The sequence below is a fragment of the Ascaphus truei genome, chromosome 1 (assembly GCF_040206685.1).
Source record: "Ascaphus truei isolate aAscTru1 chromosome 1, aAscTru1.hap1, whole genome shotgun sequence".
Taxonomy (NCBI): domain Eukaryota; kingdom Metazoa; phylum Chordata; class Amphibia; order Anura; family Ascaphidae; genus Ascaphus; species Ascaphus truei.
This window is the reverse complement of record NC_134483.1, coordinates 493,475,987-493,493,247: the sequence shown is the minus strand read 5'-3', so window position 1 is coordinate 493,493,247 and position 17,261 is coordinate 493,475,987. Positions and strand designations below refer to the sequence as shown.

The 17,261-nt window shown below is 41.6% G+C and overlaps 1 protein-coding gene across 10 annotated transcripts in view; it reads left to right on the top strand.

Annotated features, from left to right (window-relative positions):
* SLIT2 (slit guidance ligand 2) overlaps positions 1-17,261 on the top strand; it is a 297,113-nt gene that overhangs the window by 120,314 nt on the left and 159,538 nt on the right. The window lies entirely within an intron of this gene.

Here is a 17,261-nt window from a genome sequence, read left to right as displayed (position 1 = left end):
CATTAAAGCATTGCTTGGGCACACAACCTCCACGGCTAAAGAGGTTAAACAATTCATATGACGTCTGATACATCAAAAGCCACAGCTCTGCTGTTACTGCTCCTGTTCTCTTTGTAGAGATTCCCCTTTGGAAGGATCATGACAAGCTCCACTGATCACAGCGTATTTCTATGTTTTGTATATAATTTGTGATATTAACAAATACCAGAAAATTACAGCATGGGCTCAGTCTGTGCCCTCTGACGTGTGCAGAGAAAAGAGCGATTGTGGCTGTGCATTGGTGTGCAATGATATGAAACGGGAGCGGGATTTGGGGGAAGGTAACCGTGCCGTGAGGAATTTATGAAAAGGGTGATGCACCCGCCTGGAAACATGGGACGGAGGATCTGCAAGGGGCGTTAACCCTTTCAGCGCTAGCGGGGCCTGCAACGCATAGCAAAGTGTTGCACATCCCACTGATGCTGAATGGGATCAAATATAACTTGTAGTGTCTTTTAGTTGTCATGTCTTTCTCACAAACAAGATCAGTAATCAGTAAAAGGAACAGTGAGTTTCTAAGGATATTCAGTTTTCCTAAGTTTTGTACCTCACTGCAGAGAATCGGTCAGATATACTATACAGGGAGCGCGAGATTTTCTGGGAGGGGGGAGTAGCGCAGCGCTTACAGAGACCACTGCGCTCTTCCCCAAAGTATTTAAATTAAATGCTCGGGATCACGTGCAAGGCCTCTGCAAGTTCCCTTACCTTGTCTCTGGCTACTTCTGGCAACGTGACGTCACATGACGTCGTGACAGCAGAACGCCGGGGACAAGGTGGGGGGGGAGGGCGGGGAGGTGGAGAGACGGCAGGGGGGCGCAGAGGGAAAAGTTTGCGCACCCCTGTACTATACTATACTATACTATGTATCACGCGAGCACTGTTGCTATACTAAACGGCGCATGCAAAATTATTTGCACAGAGTAAATCTAGTCATGTATAGTGCAACGGCTATAGTTATGTATTTGTTTCAAGTCACGGGTGCGATGCCATCAATCTGTAGTCATTATTAGATCTAGAACGATGCCACTGAACTTTAGTTGATGATTTTCAAAACCATTGTATACATTGTATCCATGATCCTATTTATGAAATCATTTATTAAAGATTCCATGGAGAGCATCATTTCTTTTCTTTTTGTGCACAGCTTCTTAATAGAGAATGTTTTTTTTATGGAAGGTGCACTTAGGCGTTCCACTCATTTTACTAAAGAGGGTTTCAGATGCCTCTGGATTAACTGACTATAAGTAATCAAGTTGGCATCCAGTGGGACAGCATTAGGAGCAGCCCTACTGATAGCTAGTATCCTGTTGCATATTACAGGAGAAAGCATTTCACACATAGTCAAAGGGGCCAAGCAAATCCGTCAGCTCAATAACAGGATATTCAACTATTTGACACCAAGCTTTTAATAGACTGAAAAAAAAACAGAGGCAAATTTTTCTCTGGCTTGAGTTTAAAGGAAAGCCGTTGGTGAGCTCTGAGTTTATGGTAGGTGCAATGTTGATAACATTGAAGAGAGCAAAGACTTTTTTTATTTATATATTCGTGAAAGGCAAGGTTAACCGCTTCCAAAAAGGGGACACTTGTGCGCCTTGTGCAAGGAAATCCTTACACTAACCTTTACAGTGCTGTAGGGAGCTAGAAAACATTGCTTTCCTTCACAATGCAATTCAGTCCCAGTACCTAAAGTAGCATTCGGTGAAAATAAAAAAAATCCCCCTTGGTGGGAAGCAAGTGGTTTCTGGATCTGAATCGCGTTCATTTCAACTGCGGGGACCCCCGGCTTCCTGAGATACTTACCTCCGTAAGAGCAGCCGGTTATTCATGAAGGTTTAAATCCCCCGTGTCACGGTGTCCAATAGGAAGCTGCGGCAAATAACGTTGCCGCTCACTTTTGGCTCTTGTGCCGCGGGAAATGTAAGCCTCCATATTGTTCATCCAGCCGGACATGCACCTGGCAGCACCCGCGAGGTGAGTGTCTGGTGAAGCAGGGTGTCCCTGGAGCGGAAATTAACACCGTTCAGCTCCGGACACCCCCTGCCCAAATCCTGCAACAAAAAGAAAGGAAGAAAGAAAGCAGTCGGACCAGACCTTTAAGATGTTGCTTTAAAGAGTATAATTGGTTTTAATTGGTGTGAATCCTGTTTTTTTCTTTTTTGAGTAAATAATAGGCTACAAAGCCGTTACAAAGTAATAGATTGTTTGACGAGAATAGCATGCAAAAGAAATCCAAAAGGTCAGATCAATGATGCCTATTGGCACCTTCCCCACCATGACGCCATGCAATCTATGACAATCCTCTGTTGCAGGAGCGGCCAACTCCAGTCCTCAAGGGCCACCAACAGGTCAGGTGCGGCTCAGTCGAACACTGCACCACCTGTGCTGAAGAAGGGATATCCTTAAAAGCTGACCTGTTGGTGGCCCTTGAGGACTGGAGTTGGCCACCCCTGCTTTCTTGCATTGCTGGAGATCCAGCAGAGCAGGTCGAGGTTTTCTGCTGTTAAAACGACCATGCTTCCGTGAATAGACATAAACACCTGGACTCAAAAAGCCTCTTGTGTTTGATAAAGCTCTAAAAAGTCCTTTCATGTATCCTCCTGCTGTCCTCTTTCTACTGACCTCGAGGTCACGCAAATTAACAGCAGGACCCACTGCTGCTGGTTCAGATTGGTCTATTACACGACTGCAGGTTACAAAATAGAAATAAGAAGAGGTGGCCCATGGCTTGGGTGGGGGTTCCAGTGTTTGCTCATGTATGTCAGTATCTTTATTTGTAGAGGGCCGTCCATGTACACAGCGCTTTGGAGCAGTAATACACGTATCAAAATCATATAAGACATCATGGGATTGAGCGGTACAGACCTAAAAAGTCAACATTAGGAAAAGCCGCCCTGTCTCAGAGCTTCCAGTCATCTACAAATAATGTTCACATTTGTAGGGACTTTTTCACTATTCCTGTGCACTATTTTTCTTGTAATCTGTGCAATTTACTGTAAACTTCAGCACTTAGACTACGGCCCCAGTGGTCACTGTTGCACGCGCGCCTGGTGGCGCGTGGTCGGGTGAAAGCCGCGAGCTGCGGTCTATTGTGGAGCGCGGGGTGGTGTGGCCATGATGCGGTGTGTGTGGCGTGCATGCGGTAGCGACCACTGGGGACCTGGCCCTAGAAGGCTAATTGTGAATAAGATGCACTAACAGATAAGTGTGCTCTATTCAGCTTTGAAGCCATGTATAAAGCAGAGCTAACTGCAATAATTTCAGTGCATTCTGGCTTATATTTAACCAGACATTAAAACACTTATGGTGGGTAAAAAAAGTGATAAAAACTCTCCACCCGTACAGTAAATAAAAATACCACTTGCGGTGCATTTGCATGTCTCACAGGTCTGCAACCCTATCTTTCCCCATTATCGCTTAGTAAACAGTGCTTCCACTGCAGCAAGGGATTCTGGGTAATGGCGTGCAAATGAGCTCAGTATGTCACTATTTACTTCTTATCCATTTTGACAGGATGGGAAGTACACATTTCGAAAAACAGCTGTCTGTGAGTAGGTTCACTGGCTATGCACTTCTTAAACCCAGGCTGTGCTGAAACAAGCTGCGTAATACGGCAGACATACTGAAAGCTCATTGGGGTCCATGTCAAAATGGATGAGAAGTAAAGAGTGACGCACTGTGCTCATTTTGCATGTCATTACCCAGAATCCCTGGCTGCAATGGAAGCACTGTTTGCTAAAAGTTTTGTCTGAGACATGCAAATGCACCAAAGGGGCTTATATGTACTATTTGTCCTCTTAACTCTATGCCCAGGACATACTTGAAAACGAGAGGTAACTCTCAATGTATTAATTCCTGGTAAAACATTTTATAAATAAATATAGATACAGTATGTCAAAAGCAGTGTTCTGTCATAGGACACTTTCCACCACTGTAAGACGCTTTAGATCCCATTGAGAGGAATAGGCTGTAAGGGGTCTTCCAGCGCCTTAAGGTGTAAGCAGAAGACTTCTTAGTAAATATGAGCCTTAATGGGAAAAAAAAATTGTGACATTATTGTGTTTATAATGTCTGTGGCTTATCTCACAGAGGACTTCCACTTACCTTACTGATATTGGAGGGAAAGGCAGGACCATTGGGTGGGTGCAGTAGTGATGAAATGTTTCTGGTGCCAAAATGTTAATTGTTATTTTTTTTATTGTAAAAGTTTCAGAAACTTTCAAACATTTTTAACCCAAGGGGAGCTGGCTTTAAGGGAAGGATCTGTACAGTTTGTATGCAACTCTTCGTGCATATGTCATAGTTGTTTTATTTTACTACATTTTCTACTTTGAAACTCAGATGGGTGTTTAAATTAAACATGTATTACCAGAGTTATCAAATGTATATTTAATAATTAAGCATGTGTGTGTGTATAATTTATACTCGCACACAAAACATATTAGCCAACTCTCCCTATTAATTTGGCAAATTCCCTCATACACTGCTCAAGAAATAAATATATATATATATTTATTTTTTTGTCAACTTTTTGTTCCTGAAAAGAACCCTTCCTAATGCAAACCTACGGAAGCTGTAGAGATTTCCATCCTTGGCCTAGCAAATCTCCCTGAAATAATTATAAGGTGTTGGTCATACTTAGGGATTCCGGTTTTAAGTTCTAACTGAAGCAACACCAGCGACAGATCATCTTGCACTTTCAGTAAAAACCGATAAACACCGTATATGAAGCATCCTTTCCTATTAAATGTAACCTCTTGTGGCAGCCCGTCCACAGGTATGGGACAAAGGTATCACAGGGGAGTGTGGAAACTAATAAAAGAATGCACTGATAGACACCAAATTCAAATGCAGGTCAATTTTTTCCATTGTTACCACTGATAGGCAAACATTTTTTAATAAAATAGAAACATTGAAAAACATAAAAAAAAAAGATAAACACAGATTTTATGAACAAAAATATACACAGAAAACCGGAATCCCCTTGTCATACTGTACATTGCATAACGTGTACCTCAAAAGAAAGACAACTAGGCTCAATATGTGTACTCGCGCATATATATATATATATATATATATAATCAAAAAATAAATAGATGATACCGTTCTGTGGCTAACGAAATGCTTTTATTTGTGCGAGCTTTCGAGATACACTGATCTCTTCTTCCGGCGATGTTACAATGAATGAAGCAAGGATAACTTAAAAACATTGTAACATCGCCGGAAGAAGAGATCAGTGTATCTCGAAAGCTCGCACAAATAAAAGCATTTCGTTAGCCACAGAACGGTATCATCTATTTATTTTTTGATTATTGAAGCTCGGCTAACACGGTACTGATACCTCTACATGTATATATATATATATATATATTTTTTTTTTGTTTTGTTTTTACACCAAGCGAGACACAAGTGTCTATATTAAAAGATTTGGGTCTGTTGCAGGAAGTTCATATTTGCTGCTGACATGTCATGCATGGTGCTGTAGTAGAGAAGCACAAGGCAATGACTCATCCTAGTCCCTTCATGATACTCCTGATGCGTGAAATGGCTATAGCTCTAACAATAGACAGTGTGTGCGAGATGGAGACGTAGCACACAGGAAGACAGGCCAGAAAATGGACCACCAGCTGAAATGCCGATAGCTTTATTATAACGTAGATGGAATGGGGCAGATTTTAGAAGTTTGTTTTGTAACATGCCATTTATAGAATAAAGGTATTTATTGCTAAATACTCTATTTAGATGTTTTGTCGTGGCCAGATACTGATAAGGATGTGTTTTGTGTTAACTAGTTGTTTTAAGTAAGATATAATCCAGGAAAGAAAAGAGACAATATATTAAAAATATGCTCTGTGCTTCATAAGGCTGCGCTTATAGTGCCGCCGACTGCAACGTCGCTTCAAAACAAATGTATTGAAGCCGTCGCGTGCGCTTATAGTAGGAGCGACGGATTGGTCGCGATCGCTGGAAGTCACTTCAATTTGATTTTTCCGGCAACCATAGCGTGATGTCAGCGTCGCTGTCACCGTCACTATAAGCGCAACCTTATGTGCTTGTTTAATAACATTGAAAGCACTTGATAAACTTTTTGCTGGGAGTGTCATCCATTGCACCTTTACATCCAAGGAATATATAAGGGGGAATGTACAGAAGAGTTAAACATTATTGACCATTACAGTTCATCCCACTTTTCTCCCAGTTTGACTTTGGTATCACCTGCTGTTTAAGGCTGCGGCCACCGTGCTGAGGCGCGCTCACGCTCGGCACTGAGCCCCTGCAGCCGCAATGAGAGCGGCTTTAGCAGGGGCTCGCGCACGCTTCCGCAAGCGTGCGGAAGCGTAGGTCTTATTCAATTTTTAGTTTCAAGCGCTCAAGGGAGCGTTGGGCCGGTCACGTGAGCGGTTCGCCCATTGAGGGCGAACCAGCTCCGTGACGTCACAGCCCCGTCCCCTTCCCGCCCTTTCCCGACACGCCCCCGGACGGCGCGCGGTCTAAAGCCAGGGAAAGCACCCGCTTTCCCTCAGCCTCAGCGCGCCTCCGCCCGGCACAATTCACCATGGACGCAGCCTAAGGAACATTTTCTCTAAAGTCTTCTAGAATACTGACCTTACTGTTGTTTTGGCATCTGGAAAAGACTTTTGAAACTTGGTTCTTGGCTGTGGTATTCTGTTTACATACTCTTCTGGCTTTTATTTGAATCCCATCTGGCATCAAAATTGACAGCACATGCTCCGTTCCGTGGAATGTAAAATACATTGTTATGGGGTTGCTATTAGCTAACCTTGTATAGTTGCTACATCAGGTTTATTTTGTATTTATAATGTTCACATGTCTCTCTCCCATACTCCAGTGCCAATCACTTTACAAAGGTTAGTAGCCATATTTATCAACAAAGTAAATTGTGGTGTTACTGTATGTATGGGGGAGAATCACTCTATTACTTTTTCTTCTACTATGATTAATCCCTTTGGACTGACAGAAGAGGTCAGTTTTGGACATACTAACCTTTCTAATGCATCCAAACATATCTCTACTCAACTTTTGTTTTTCAGAGTCCTCCTCTTCCTAGCGTTAAAGTTGTGGTCTGGTTATATGTATGTATGTGTACTGTATGTATGTACGTATAGATATATATATACATACACATATATATACATTCTCCTGGCTGTGCTCAGTCTCTCATACCTTTTCAGGGTGCTGGGTCCATGCAGACTGCTCGTGGATATGCAGATATAATAATGATGGGCTCCAGGAACGTTAATAGTACAAATAAGAGCTTTATTCACATCTGTTGATAATGTATTTCATACAAAAACAGATTTCACTTCAGTCATTAACTGGTGGCAAATAACATGGTTACTCTGTGCTTCTTCCCCTGGTAGCTCTCACTCCTACATTGGGGAGGTACGCTTACGGTTTCCCTTAGTAATAGTTAGATTGGCAATCTCCTGCGGTTTGTCAATAGTGCCCTATCTCAAGTGGGCCTATGGCGGGAATACACTCTGTCCTCTGGGATCAGTATCCTGTCACTCTGTTTACTGCCTATCTCGTCCATGCATATTGTATCGGGAGTTTACTTAGGACCTTCCGGTTGGACTGATCTGATTATGCTCCAGAGCTACAACACTGAGAGCTCCCTGCTGAGCACCTGCTTACTGCTCTTCCCCAATTAGAACAATCTTGGGCCATTACTATAGGCGCTAACTATATAGGGCACGTTACTTAACTGAAAACAATAAATCATGACAAGACATCCTTAATACACAACCATACACACACACACACACAGACCTATTTCCAGGACTCATGGTGATGCTTCAGTTTGAACTCTACTGAACCTGTTTGTAGAACATTGGGTGGCTCTATATATACCCTTCTATCTCCCTATAGTGACATCACTGGCCACAAGACATACTGGGGAGTGGCTATCCTTTCTGCATAGTCATCCTGTACATGATGGGAGGGCAGTAACCTGAGGGATTCCACATCCCCCATTAAGGCTGTTGACCTGTTATACTAACTAGTAGTCCCCAAAGGGGGCCTACAGATGTTTGTGTGTGTATATAGCCAATAAGAATATCACTTGCGAGCACATTCACATGTCTTAAGACAGGTCTGCACCCCTGCCTTTCACCAGTATCACCTAGCATACAGTGCTTCCACTGCAGCAAGGGATTCTGGGAAATGACATGTAAATGTACACACGTGTCACATTTTGCCTGAAATCATAACTTAAAATGTGTATGATATATATATATATATATATACAGTGTTCGACAAACCTATGCATTTGCTCGCCCCGGGCGAGTGGATTTAACCCCCGGGCGAGTAAATATTGGCCCAAGCAGCACACGTTTGGTACTAGGTGGCGAGTAGATTTTTTTGTGTGGCGAGTAGATTTTTTGGTGATTTGTCAACCACTGTATATATATATATATATATATATATATATATATATATATACACATGAAATTCAGTCAGCACACTGTAGTTGAAAATGTTGTAATAGCAGATGCTAGTCCCATAGAGAGTAAATATGATACGAACCAATCCAAAGACCAGTAAAGAGACAGCAGACCGCACGGGGTTAATCCAATAGTATATATTCACAACATGAAATACACGTAAGCCACATTTATCAACAAAGTAAATTGGCTTACGTGTATTTCATGTTGTGAATATATACTATTGGATTAACCCCGTGCGGTCTGCTGTCTCTTTACTGGTCTTTGGATTGGTTGGTATCATATATATATATATATATATATATATATATATATATATTTAAACATTTTACAGTAACATACCTTGGTTGCTTTTCTTACAATGTCAATGTTAATTATTTTTATAATAAAGTTGCTTTTAGGCACTTCTGAGAACTGCTTGATCACTGCCACTTTGAAACAGCTGCAGCAGTTTCTTGGTGCAAGCCCATTAAGCAAGCAGTATTGTAAATGTCCTGGCATCTCTTGTTGTGCAGTTCTTAATTAAGTATTCAGATGAACTGACAAGCACGTTTTTGATTATGAACCAAACATTATAAAATAAAATGTTTTGTTGGATATTTATTTGTATTTATTTACAAAATGTTTTACCAGGAAATAATAGTGTTTTCATGTATGTCCTGAGCACTGACTACTTATAGTGACAGCGACGGCGTTGCGACGTCGCGTCAAAACAAATGTATTGACTCCGTTGCGTGCGCTTATAGTAGGCGCGGGCCGACGGCTTGGTGGCGATCGCTGGAAGTCACTTCGATTAGATTTTTCCAGCGACCGCAGCGTGACGTCAGCCGTCGCCGTCACTATTGCGATGCTTGCATTATGGTGTAGGAGACCAAGGGAGGGCGACGGGGCATGGCAGAGGCGTGGCCGCGAACAGTTCGCCCTCATTGGCTGAACTACTCGTGCCGCTGACGTCACGCTGCTGCTGCTGGAAATCTCTAAATCTTTTGACTACGGCGATTTTGGTAGCTGTGACACACGCCGCCATCGCGCCAACTGTGGGCTGTCGCCACGGACTACATTTGGTTGCTTTGCGGCTGCACGCCGTCGCTTGTACGATAAGCGCAGCCTTATACAGGCATACCCCGCATTAACGTACGCAATGGGTCCAGAGCATGTATGTAAAGTGAAAATGTACTTAAAGTGAAGCACTACCTTTTTCCACTTATCGATGCATGTACTGTACTGCAATCGTTATATACGTGCATAACTGATGTAAATAACGCATTTGTAACAGGCTCTTTAGTCTCCCCACTTGCGCACAGCTTCGGTACAGGTAGGGAGCCGGTATTGCTGTTCAGGATGTGCTGACAGACGCATGCGCGAGCTGCCGTTTGCCAATTGGGCGATATGTCCTTACTCGCGAGTGTACTTAAAGTGAGTGTCCTTAAACCGGGGTATGCCTGTAATGACAATACATTGTTATACATATTTACAGACATTTCATGGACAGTTAGGGACAGTATTTGTTATGGGAGTATTTAACAGACAATTAACAGTTACAGACAAGATTACAATATGAGACAGCTGAAGTCTTGAAAAAACAAGATGCGGTTTTGATAGTCTCAGGTAGGTTGGTCGAGTCGTGGGGTGCACGGTAACAGGAGGATCGACCTACCAAAGACTGTAAAAGCTGCATCCAGTTTAAGTTCTTTCACCTTTGAGTACACACTACTTAACTGACCTAATGTGTATAACACTATTTTTTCCCCTAGTATAAACTTATATGATAGTGAATCCGGCAAAAGTCTTTATGATCACTATAAATGACAGTTCGGTACTAGCCAGAGGTAAGATGCTGTCTATGGAAAATATACAGAAGCCGCTATTTACATTTTAATAGAAGAAATGTTACAGCCATTTTTGGTAATAGTAACATTGAATGTGATGTGAAGAATCTCATGCTTAACATTGTATTGCAAGCCCCTTTGGCAGCAAAAAAGAATCATGTAAAATGGTGACACTACGGTAGTTTGGCTGAAGTACTCGTCTAAAGTTGCTTTGAAAACAACGACAGCATCTCATACAGACATGGATATATCAAAGTCTATGCACAAAGTATAAGCAACAGTCACATGGACTGATGCAATATCGATGGCTACATGTGCAGTGTGCAACTTCTGGCGCACTGCAACAAGACATACAGAACACCCCAGCGGGAGAACAGGGCGGGCGATTGTACTATTTTACTGCAGGGGCAGTAACGTTAGCTCTATCTCAATAACATTATTCTTGTTTTCTTCTTCAAACGTCATCATCGCTCTCCATGTAAACATTGTGGGTAAATGATTCCAGTACCACAGATGAAATCCAGAATAGCTAGTATGATCTGAAAGGAAGGTGCATCATTTATGTTAGGGGTGCGCAAACTGGGGGGCGTGTGAGATTTTCTTGGGGGGGCAACACGCTCTTTCCGAAAGCATTACAATGAAATGCCGGGGCCTGTGCAGGGCCTCTGTAACTCACTTACCTTGACTCAGACGGCTTCGGGCACCGTGGCGTCACATGACCTGCGGCGTAATTTTGACACTTGAGAGAAGGTAATTGCGGGGGGGAGGGGGGCGCAGGGCAAAAAGTTTGTGCACCCCTGATTTATATAATTAGTGTTGAGGTTGCTAGAGGAGGGTATCTTTATTTATTGAAATGTGGGCCAGGTTTCATTCTGAGAGGTTTTTTTTATTTTTTAGTGGGACAATTTGTAATCGGCCAATATTATAAACTGGAGCATAAATGTGCAACCTTGGTACCCCATATATAGGCGTAATTCTGCCTATGATCAACATGTACTGTACGAAGACTTGTCTAATGGGTTTAGGATAGGTGATTGACCTCAGGTCACAAATGAGTAATATTTGTTATTTTAAAGCAGCTTCTCTAGGAAGATGCAGTGATGCGTATCGCAAATTTTCCACCTATTACTTTTTTCTAAAAACTATTCAATATTTCTATTTTTGAGACTATGTAATATTGATATCTAGTATTTCTCATTTTCCCCCAAATCAAGAAACAGGAATTGTCTGAATCAACCATCTTATTGGAAAAGAGATTAGGCAAAGATTCTAAAAAAAAAAAAAAGTCTCTCGGTAACATTTGGTTATTTTGGCGACTGTGATTGATTGATTTTTTTGGGGGGGAGGGAGGGGCGCAATCTCTTATAATTAATCTACTAAACACTCCACCTCCATTAGTTCCCATTGGCCATAGCAAAAACTGGGCCTTTAAAAGGGACCAGGTTAATTGTTTATTTGTTTGTTTTTAAGTGGTGAGGGAGAATTTCAAAATTGCTTGTATTTTTCTAAAAGTAAGTTGTTGACGATTGATTAAATAAATTTGAAAACATAAAACAAAATAACTGGTATTGTTAACTAACTCCTGATCCCATGCTGCCCAGAGAGGACTGCAGTATATTGCTTTCATTGCATAGAAGGCATCTCTTGTAGACAATTATTTAAACCAGAATTTGACTTGCACACAAAAAGTAACAATTACAGTAACATTTATTTATTTTTCTTTATAAAATGTTTTACTAGGAAGTAATACCTGTACATTGAGTTACCTCTCGTTTTCAAGTATGTCCTGGGCAGAGTTAAGATGACAAATAATACATGGTTACAAATACAGTTACATAAATGAACAGGGTATACATTATATACAATACATTGCATGCACAGTTAAAGACAATATATATTATAGGCTGATGTAACAGTTACAGACCAGATTAAAATGTAAGACAGCTTTAGTTTTGAAAGAATTTAGACTGGCGATGGCTGTGAGAGTCTTGGATAGATTGTTCCAGTTTTGGGGTGCACAGTAAGAGGAGGAGGAGCGGCCAGATACTTTGCTGAACCTTGGGACCATGAACAGTCTTTTGGAGTCAGATCTCAGATGATAAGTGCTGCATGTGGTGGGGGTGAGGAGCTTGTTTAGATAGATGGGTAGCTTGCCCAGAAAGTATTTGAAGGCAAGACAGGAAAGGTGAACTTTGCACCTAGACTCGAGTGGTGACCAATCTAGTTCTTTGAACATCTCGCAGTCATGTGTTGTTGTTGCATTGGAGAACAAAACGGCATATTGAATTGTAGAGGATATCAAGTTTGCTAAGGTGGGTTTGGGGGGCTGAGCCGTATACTATGCCCCCATAGTCGATAACATGATATCTACTAAACGAAAAATGCCCCCACTTTTCTAAGATTACTGGACCATGTTACATGAGTCAAATGAAATGAAAAAATCTAAAAAGATGCTATAGATACGCTACATAAATTGCCACCGGACATATACATTGGAGTACTGATTCATTGTAAAATGTCATAGCCCTTATGGTTATTTCCGCTTTATAGAACGAAATCCATTAGGAGCCAAACAAAGCACATCTGTGTTTCTCTCCCTACTGACTGTCGGTATACATACAAATATTGAAGCCAGAAGGCGTTTTATAAAAACAGCTTTCAAGATGTGCTCTTGAAAATGCATTTGTGTACTCATTATACAGTACTATCCTTTGTCAGTAGGGAGCTCTTTACAGAAAGCTTCCAAGGTCTAATATTGCAGTAGCTCATGGGCACAAACTGAACGGGGCTAGTGTAATCCACTTTTCTTTCTGCACCTTGCTAGTGAACAGCTGTGGCCTGCACAAGGCAGAGCATCTTTTGTTTACTGAGGATTTGCAGAAGGAAATGGAGGTGTGTACTTCACATGTGCTTGTGGTGTGTATTCCTAATCCTGTTGGTTTCCCTCTGGCGTGCTGGCATCCTAATGTACCACATATAAAATAGCAAATGCACGAAGAACCTTTAATACGTTTTCTTGTTCATCTCATTCAGCAATAAGGAATATCTCTATGGGTGTTTCACTCATCTTTTCCCTAATTTGTGTCACATTACATCTGGCTGAATGAACCTCGTTTTTTTTTTTTTTTTTTTTTTTAAATAAACCTGTCATTCTTTTTTTTTTTTTTTTTAAATGACTATGCTAAAAAAGAAAATCTCTTCTGAAATGAGAGAGTCTACCATATGGATTATTTTCTCCTGAACATCTGCGTTGAGGACAACCAATTTCTGTATTTGTTGAGTTATATTATAAACGACGTAATCTGTTATTCAGTCCAATAAAGAACCCAGCGTCCTTTTGCTATTAACCTAGAACTACAAAACAGACATGAGTCATCAGTAGACAAAGGCCTGGGACTGTGGCAAACAGACTTATCTTGCCTGTTGTCTCCCAGTTAGCTACTAAAGGGGATAATCCTGTGGTGTGTGATTAGTAAAGGAGGTAACAGTGAGCCTAGAACAGTCGAAGCCGACACAAGCAGTGTTGAAATCAGTAAGTGGTCAAGAAGAGGCTTAATAAGCCAACAATGCATTGGAACAAAGACGCAAATAAAAGCATTCAGGATAGGAAAGGGAGAGGGACAAGGAATGGGAATGTTATTTTTTTTTTCTAGTCTCTTCTGATGGATGTTTTTAAATAATTCACCCTTATTTTGTTTTTGCTCGGTTTAAGTAAATTATTAAAATATTTTTGCCATTTGTAAATTCAAAGGAAAATAACACATTTGCTAATTTTGCTGAAATACATCAGATAATGACACAATAAGGTTTTGTAAAGATGTGTTGGTCTTCAGATCAAACTTTAATTTACTTAACAGGAAAATGAAAAGGTTGCATGTAAATCACTAAATACATAATGAATTCCACTGGTGCCGTGGATGCTATTTTCATTGCCTATTTTACCTAGAAAAGGATGTTCAATGAAAAATGTTTAGCAAATAGCCTGAAGTAGGTTAGAAAACTTTGACTCTAGTGCATTGCAGAGCATTCAACACTACGGAAGGGAACTAGAACACATTGCAAAGCTGTGCATTGCAATCTCTCTGTTTCAGGTCAATTGAAGGAAAAATACTAAATAGGAGTTTGTTGCTTTTGATCTTACGACTGGTATTGCCTGTATTTGTTTCCTTACTTCCACTCAAATGAAGGCAGTGGGATATAGTCTTCGTATGGAGAACATTTTGTCCTCCCAACTAAATGAGTGACTTTTTTTTTTTAGGGTACTTTCATAATTAAGTGGAAGTAAAGACTTTGTTATGAATAGGAGTGCTGTGAGACTGACACAGATGACTAGCTGCAGTCACAGAAACACTTGATCTACAAGACAGGACTCCTGAAAGGTAATGTGCAGGTGTAACATTTGCACAAAGTCAAAACAAAACCCTGCAGTAGTGCACAGACTTGGGATACATTTCCACTGGCTCAGTAGACCATGAACACAAAGTAGTCTGGTCTAAGCTGCACTGCTGTAGACTTTGGTACCAAAACTATCTAGTGAAAATATATATATTTCTTCAGTGAATAACAGACCACAACATTCACTACAATGGAATAGGAAAAACAACGTTTTCTGTTTCCAGATAGGCCTCTGTTTTTTCTTCTTGATTAAAAACTTACGCCCCAAAAAAAACTGCAACAGTGATTTTTTTGTTAAAAAAATGTTTTTGTTTAATTTTCCAGTCCATTTGCCAAAAATGACTTGTTTTCAACAATAAAGCACATGCTATGCCACAAATACAATCCTGGAATCTTCTGATAGTGTTGCATGTATATTCATGCTTCTCGTCTGAAAGAAGTCCGTTTTCTAAATATTTCTTTCTTTTTTTAATAATGATGACAACACTCAATATTTGCCAGAGTAAGAAGTTATAATCCTCTAAATCCACTCAAATGATGTTGAACTATATACACGATATAGTTGTAACCGTGTTTTTTGTTGTTCTATTTATATTCACGGAAAAATGATATTGTTCCGCCATTTTATGGAACAAAAGCATAAAATGGTGGCCATTAACAAAAAGGGCCCTGTTCTCTTTCAGCTGTTGAGATCGGATCAGTCATTGTGCAATTAAGATGGGGGCATTCCTAATGTCCATGTATGATTAGTGCTGACATGTGCACTTATAAACCTTTCCACATCCCACATGTGCTTATGTAATGCATCATATTTATTGCCAAATCAAGTCCAACTTTTCAATAAAGACTGTGTGGGAAAGCTTGAAATGCCCTGTTGGTTATTAATCATCTACCGGAAAAAGACTTGAAAGTTTGTTCTCTGCTCCATGATTGGGATCAAGCAGCAGTTCTTAGGCAAGTGGAGAAATACCATTTAGCCCTGTTAAAGACCATGCCATTTTATATGGCGATTCATGATATCCCTTTACAATTCATCTCTTCCCTGTGCTCTCAATTAATAATGTCAAGCATTTTAAGAGGAGAAACATCAATTGCTAGAACTTCCTTATCTTTGGCCTGTCTGTCAACTCATACGATCTGTAAGCCTCACTCCACTAAAATGACAAGTTGGTGGAAGAACGAACCCTCTAGATATTATTAATGTACAGGTTTTTCCTCAGTATTTTTGTATAATACATTTATGGTGAAGTTGACCTAAACATGAACCACTATAGGAAAAATGTAAGTAGTCAGTTGAAAATATACTGCCATTGCACCAATGACAGCTGGGTCAGTTTCAATGTGAAGTAGTATTGACCCCATGGAAGCTGGTCACATTTCTTTAGTTGCCAGTTTTTCTTTCTGGATTTACAAATGTAGCGCTGTTTCCCTCACACTCTGGGAGATGAGACTGCTAGTGAGTGTAATGTGGTGCGTTTTACCTGTTGGCTCACAGGAGGCCTGAACCTCCGCTGCTGGGAGCCTGGGGTGTACCTTGTTGGTTCCGATGACAGCGCCTCCACCTGCGAAGGATCTGGGCAGTGCCGAATAACTCCCCCTCACAGGACCCAATACAATAAATACACACAGTGTATATTGACAGGTTTACTGAATATGCAACTTATAACCAGAGCGAGTAATACAGCTACACCATGCATATGTGTACACAGATATGTAGTAACGCCACAATACTCGGGTGCAGGGGGCACCAGTGTCCCAGTGTCCAGCCCCAATTGTCTCTCCCACCCCAAGTGTGTGTGACAGTGCTGCCCACAGTAAGAGAGTATAGTTGGTGCACTTGTTGACTGTATGATACCTGCCAGGTGCTCTAGCACCTGGTACCACCATCTGAGGAAATGGATCCGTCCGGTCCCACGCAGTCGCCATCAGCGATGGCGTCCGTCTCTCCGTGGGGTGGACTTCAACTGGAGTGTCCCACCTTAATAGTCTCTGCCTTGCGGTGGTGGTCTGAGCCCAAACCACAGGCCGCAAGTCTCTGCATGGCGTCCTGCTGTGTTCCTGACACTAGTCAACTACAGGGGCAGTGTCCCTATCTGATAGACCTGTCCTGTAGCAACCACAAACTTATGGGGGCGTCTGGGCCTATAAGGGGTCTCTGGCCAAGTTCAGGGGCTACTGACACCCTGAACACACTCTCACCCTTCTGTGTCCCAGCTCTGACTGGTGTGGTCCTCTCAGCGCGTCAAAATGTATCTCTGTGTGCAGGGGATATCTGCAGCCCTATTGGCTGTCGCGCACCTGCTGATCCTACAGGCCCAGTGGCTCCTGGGGGTTGTAGTTCCCCTGTGGAGCTATCAATAACATGGCCTCCACTGTCCCTATGGCTCTACACAATGGCACGTAATGGCCACCACACTTTTGGGCACTTTGCGCATGCGCAAAATCTCACTGCATGCGCACATATCCAAGATGGCGGCGCCCTGCGAAGGGAGCCGTCGTGGACGTCTGCCGACCCGCTCTCCATCCTTAACGAACG